General features: G+C 40.4%; 1 protein-coding gene across 3 annotated transcripts in view; it reads left to right on the top strand.

The window, feature by feature from the left end:
• The first annotated feature begins 5,218 nt into the window (after positions 1-5,218).
• dnmbp (dynamin binding protein) overlaps positions 5,219-6,000 on the top strand; it is a 48,505-nt gene continuing 47,723 nt past the window's right edge. For all 3 annotated transcript variants that reach the window (XM_085284632.1, XM_085284631.1, XM_085284629.1), the window contains exon 1: positions 5,219-5,525. The gene's annotated coding sequence lies outside the window, so the exon portion shown is untranslated. The remainder of the gene's footprint in view (positions 5,526-6,000) is intronic.

The following is a 6,000-nucleotide window of genomic DNA, read 5'->3' as shown; positions in this document are numbered from 1 at the left end:
GTTACATATTCTTTCTGTTGAATTGAATTTCTCAACAAAAGGACGCCTTTGTTTTTTTACTCCAAAAGATATTCCCTCACACAGGATTTAGATGGGTCCAAACTGTCCCACAGATGTCACCGCACATAGCACATGTTCAAACTTCATTCAGGGAGCCCTCGTTCCCATCATTTGTTCCCACCATTTGTTATCATTAAAAGACACCGATCCCCTCAGCACAGTAATGTTTCCTTACAGGGTAATGATGGTCCCTCAGAATAACTTAATAATAAGAATAACCTAAAATTATTCCTGCCTTTATGTGGACCGTGGCAAAAAGTTAAATCCCCTCACTTTAGAGTTAGTGGCTTAGATGTTTGGGTTTTATCTTCATACAGATTACAACACTGTTATAAGTACATTTGAGATGTCTGTGATGTAATGTTGTTACAATTTCCTTTTGTATGGCAGCAGGATGCTCTCAGACACTAGTTTTTGATAGTTGTAGAGCCATATCATAGTGCTGACTTGTTGTTATTTATTTGGTCCTATAATAACTCACTGAAGTTTGTCTATTTGAGACACATGAACAAACTGCTGATCAGTGTGGTGCTTCAAACAAATGATACACAACAAGCTAAAGTCACAAGACTGAGCCTCGACTTCCTGCAGATGGCAGCAAAGGATCCCGTTAGGTGGAAACATAAACGTCACTGACATCATATTTCATGATAACATTTTGTAGGCAAAAAATTGTTGTGTAATTTTATGATATGTTTTGTTGACCAGAGAACAAACCTCTAAACGTGTTTTTCAAACTGGAGTCTCAAACCTGCTCTTTCAACAGGTTTCCCTCAGGCAGGTTGAAACTAAAGTGAAACTATGTATGATTTATGATTTATGGTTCGACAGCTTCTCTGGATCTATTATGCGGGCCTAAAATTCACCTTCAATTCTTTTTTGCTGTTAACAATTGACCTTTTCAGTGTGTGTGTGTGTGTGTGTGTGTGTGTGTGTGTGTGTGTGTGTGTGTGTGTATCTATCTGCTCCAGATATCTGCCTTTCTGTGTCATTTCCATAACAAGCACAACAGCCTCTCTCTGACAAACAGGAAAGAGGGAAAGCGTACTTCACCAGGCATTCTGTGAATTTATGACCCCGACTTTCCACAGAAACACATGAGGAAATCCATAAATAGTTAAATACAAAGTAAAAACAGTAGATTACTGTAATTCAGCAACAAATTTTGTAAGTGATAATGCACAGAGAATCGCACATATCCGTGTGTTTCTTTGTGTTTAACTTCTGATCTCTTCTGTTCTTTGTAGATTTAGTTGATGTGTTAAATTTCATCACCCAACTTCAATAAGAGTGTTGTTTTAATTGTTTTAATAAAAAACAGATATTTCCCCTTTTTATTTTCTGAAGAGAGAAAAATGAAATGGTGCTGGCATCACACGACTGCACAATAATCCTGAAGTCAAAAAATGACTATTGCCTGCTTGAGATTATCATGTGACGTTATCATGTGACATTAAAGCTTTTGTTATGGTAAAATTGAATCATAATAGTCATTAATTCATCCTTACTGCCATCAGTTCAGGGATCAGTCTGGTAACTACAATAACTTTTCTTTTGGCCAGTCAACCACCATAGCTCATGTTTCTCAGAGGCAACACAATCGGATGATTGTGTGACAGCCAGTGTATTCTCTTCACACAAACCATTGTAGTGACGCTTAACTGGCAGGAAAATATTGAAAGACAACAATAGACCCACATTTTGCCCTTGGATGAAAGTGGCTACTGTGAAAAGAAACAAAGCTGGCGATTCATAAGTGGTTAATGATCTGGAGTGTTCCCAGCTGTAGTATGCATTTGTGTGCGTGCACGTGGGGTTGCACTTGTGTAGACTGGTTAAATGTGGCGTCAATGAAGCCCACCAGCAGTCCAGGCATCTCCCACACTGATTTATCCACATTCAATGAGTCAGGATGATGGAGACAGTCAATCCATCAGCTAATCACATGGCAGCAACTCTGTGCATTTATGCATGTAGATAGCACAACCAGCTGAAAGGTGATTTAACAGAGTACTGACAGAGATTAAAAGACAGAAAGCTTTTCTCTCATATTGGCTTCCTGTTAAATTCAGAATTTAATTTAAAATCCTGTTCCTCACATACAAGGTCTTGAATAGTCAGATGCTATCTTATCTTAATGACATGATAGTACGGTATCACCCCATTAGAGCTCTTCACTTTCAGACTGCAGGCTTACTTGTGGTTCCGAGAGTGTTTAAAAGTACAATGGGAGGCAGAGCCTTCAGCTTTCAGGCCATCTTTTGTGGAATCAGCTTCTAGTTTGGATTCAGCAGACAGACACTCTTTAAGATTAGGCTTGCATATAGTTATGGTTGGATCAGGTGACCCTGTCCTTCCTTAGTTATGCTGCGATAGGTGTAGGCTGCTGCATTCCCATGATGCATTGAGTGTTTCTTCTTCAGTCACCTTTTTTACTCACTATATCTGTATACACTTCTCTGCATTAAATTATTAGTTATTATTCATCTCTGGCTCTCTTCCACAGCATGCCTTTGTCCTATTTTCATCTGCTCACCCCCAACTGGTCGCAGCAGATGGCTGCCCCTCCCTGAGCCTGGTTCTGCTGGAGGTTTCTTCCTGTTAAAAGGGAGTTTTTTCTTCCCACTGTCACCAAAGCACTTGCTCCTGGGGGTCATAGGGGTTTTCTTTGTTTTTCTCCATTTTCTTTGTCTTATCATAGGGTCTTTACCTTACAATATAAAGTGCCTTGAGGCAACTGTTGTTGGGATTTGGCATTATATAAATAAAACTGGATTTTAAAAAGTTGAATTTAATTTAATGTCAGAGGACTATGGCCAGACTGCTTTGACCTGATAGAAAGGCAACAGTAACTCAAATTACAAGTCATTACAAAAGAAGGTTTGCAGAAGGCCAGATGGCCTACAGCAGCAGAAAACTATAGGCATCCACTCCTGTGGGCTAAGAACAGGACAATGAGGATAAGATGCAAATTTTCTCACCACAGTTGGTCTGACGTGATGATTCTTGAGGTAAACATCATGGAAGCATGGATCCATCCTGTCTTGTATCAACAGTTTAGGCTGCTGGTAGTGGTGTAATGGTGTTGGGGATATTTTTCTGGTATGCTTTGGATCCATTAGCACCAAATGAGCATTGTTTAAACAACACAGTCCACCTGAGTATTGTTGATGATGATGTCCATTCCTGTATGATCAAACTGGTTTCTTGAATAAGACAAGAAACAAAATATGGCAAGAAGAAAGTGAGTTCAGCGTACTCACCAGATCTCAGGCCAAAAGAGCACATTTGGGATGTGGTGTATGGGAGATTCACATCATGGATGTGCAGCCGACACACATACAGCAACCGTGTGATGCTATCACATCAATATGAACCAAAATCTCTGAAGAATTTTCCAAAACATTTTGTTGAATCTTTGCCATGAAAAATGAAAGCAATGCTGATCACAAAAGGGGTTCCAACACAGTGATAGTGCTTTTTAATAAACCAGCATAAACAAAAACTGTAAGCATTTCTGTTTATGCTGGTTTAAGTCCATTTCAATGTAGGCGACAGTGTGTCCGGTCCTGTATCTTTTCCTTTTCCGTGTCCTCTGCTCAAAGCTAAAGCATCCAACTGACTGTTTCCTCCCATTGTTCTGCATATACAAGATCACATATGAGGAAGCTGTTATTACTGCAGAGGCAGCAAAAACTGATTTCACACCACAACACCATGGCTGCGAAAAGATCTACCCAACATATAATTGCTCATGCGGCCACTATGATTTTCTGTCTCTAAAAAAAGATTTCAGCGTCCTAATGACTCCAAATGAAAGAGCTGCAGTTTGAGAAGACAGCCACATAAGAGGATACTAGTGACACCTTCCTGCTGGGTGTCAGAAAGCTGTATTAAACTAAATTCTTCTTCTTTACATTTACTTCTAGTCCCAAAACACTTACCACATTAAAGAAAAAAATCTCAACAGTCAGGATTAATTTCAGTCAAATGACTTGTGCGGTCACCAAATAAAGAAAGACGGAAACTCACAAGTTCCAAACTTGGGGATGATGTTACTTCCTAAAACTGCTGTGAACACTTTTTTTTTTTGGTTTGGGTCAACGTCACAGTACAAACGAGTGCTGACCTGTGGTGAAATGAGACTGAAGAACCGAGAAAGCATTGGTATATATTTATTCCCTGCTTGTAAACGGGTTTGTTCTGTCTCTCAAAGGGCTTCTACAAGCAACATGTGACTGTATTATTAAAGCTGATTAAAATGACTAGGTTAAGCAGCAAATTCTAACGTTTGGATACATGGTTTACAAAAATATTGACTATGCTAGTCCAAGAAGACCCTGAAATTAAACAGAATTAAAGATTTTAAAATTTAGAGAGCCACTCTAGTGGATTACATTTGAAAAACTGTAATCAGCCAGTTGACTGATAACTGAAAAAACAGAACAAAACTGGATGCTCTCTGTTCTTGTCTAATAATAATGTGTCATATGTAAAAATGGCCCAGGTCGAAGTAATTTTCAGTGATCTAGAGACATATAGAGAGTAATAAAATACAATACTGGATGCAAATGATAAAAAGGCCCCAAATTTCGGATCATGAAGTTAGAATATTCAGGCTCCTCAAACATTGAGTTTCCTGCAATTTTTTTCTCCTATATGATGTCAAAGACAGCGAATAACCAGCTGCACCCATGTACTGTTTAAACCTTCTGTTTTGGAAGAGTAACCAATCACAAGAAACTTGGCCTAAAAGCACCATTTTAAGCCAAGTTTCTAAGGTTGCTTTATACAGTGGATTAACCTAGGGGCTGCTAAATTATAAATATTTGAAATATGAGTCATGCCAAGCTACTTTAGCTGATTTTAGGAGTAAAAATATCAAGATGTGTATGCGATAGCATAACGTAAGCTAATGGGCTTCTGCACTGAAACAGGCCCCAGTAGTTATCACGTATATACTAATCTATTCATTTTTGAATAAATAACAGTGCACACATACATACTCTTCTAACACTACTTTTGAAAAACTTCATATAAAGCTAGAGTAAAAGTAGCCAGGTTGCTCAAATCTTTTCAGTCAGGCATCAGCCGAGCCAGCCGCGGGTCTGTTCGGGAAAAGTGGGTGGCGTTGAAAGTGTGTAAGCATGGAGAGGAGAGGCGCAGAGCAGCTCGGCTCTTCTCGTGGCTAATGTGATGACAGCTGATTACATCGACACCCGCAGAGGACCACAGCCGGACCGCTTCTTGCGTGTCAACATGTTTTAATGCCTTTCGCAAACAAAACCACACAGCTCTTCTAGGAAATAATGACTCGGCGCACAGCTCCGAGGCTGTGGGACGCGTAGCTGTTAAAAAGTTGCGGTGTCGTGGAGAAGGGCAACTCCGCCAACACCGCACCACATCACCAGGCTCGAGAAGTTGGGTATCTAGTCTGAGTGGATCTAACGGCCTGGTCCCAAAAGGTAAGCAAAGCGCATTGAAAGTCAAACGTTGACTGCTACACGGTGCCAGTCGAAGTTTATAAGCACCGGGGTTCAGTTACATAGAAATACGCGGTTTTTTGTCTATAGCCACGACATCAGTTTTTTCTCTACTAGACCTGAGACTTTTACAATTTGTTCATTGAAGTGTGCGCTCTAATAGCGGCACTTTTGGGGTGTACCCCATACATGACAGTCCGCAGACACGTCCTACGGTGTGTTAATACGCAGCTATTACTCCAGCGGACTACTGACGTGAGCTGAATGAGTGATGGCAGTAAACACAGGTGCTGCAGACTAAATAATCCCCCCGCTGTCTGTCTGTCACCTGTGGTCGTCGCTGTCAGTTGTTATGCCATGTGAGCGAGATCAGCACACACACACAGCCACACACACACACACAACCGTGTTTCCATCACCTCAGAGGATATAGCATTAGTGATTTACCCCCCAACTC

Source organism: Mchenga conophoros, linkage group LG8 (assembly GCF_057382185.1).
Source record: "Mchenga conophoros isolate Kocher_MC1m ecotype Shallow Benthic linkage group LG8, M_conophoros_male_GT1.1, whole genome shotgun sequence".
In the NCBI taxonomy this organism is placed as follows: domain Eukaryota; kingdom Metazoa; phylum Chordata; class Actinopteri; order Cichliformes; family Cichlidae; genus Mchenga; species Mchenga conophoros.
The sequence above is the reverse complement of the archived record's forward strand: the minus strand, read 5'-3'. Positions and strand labels throughout refer to the sequence as shown.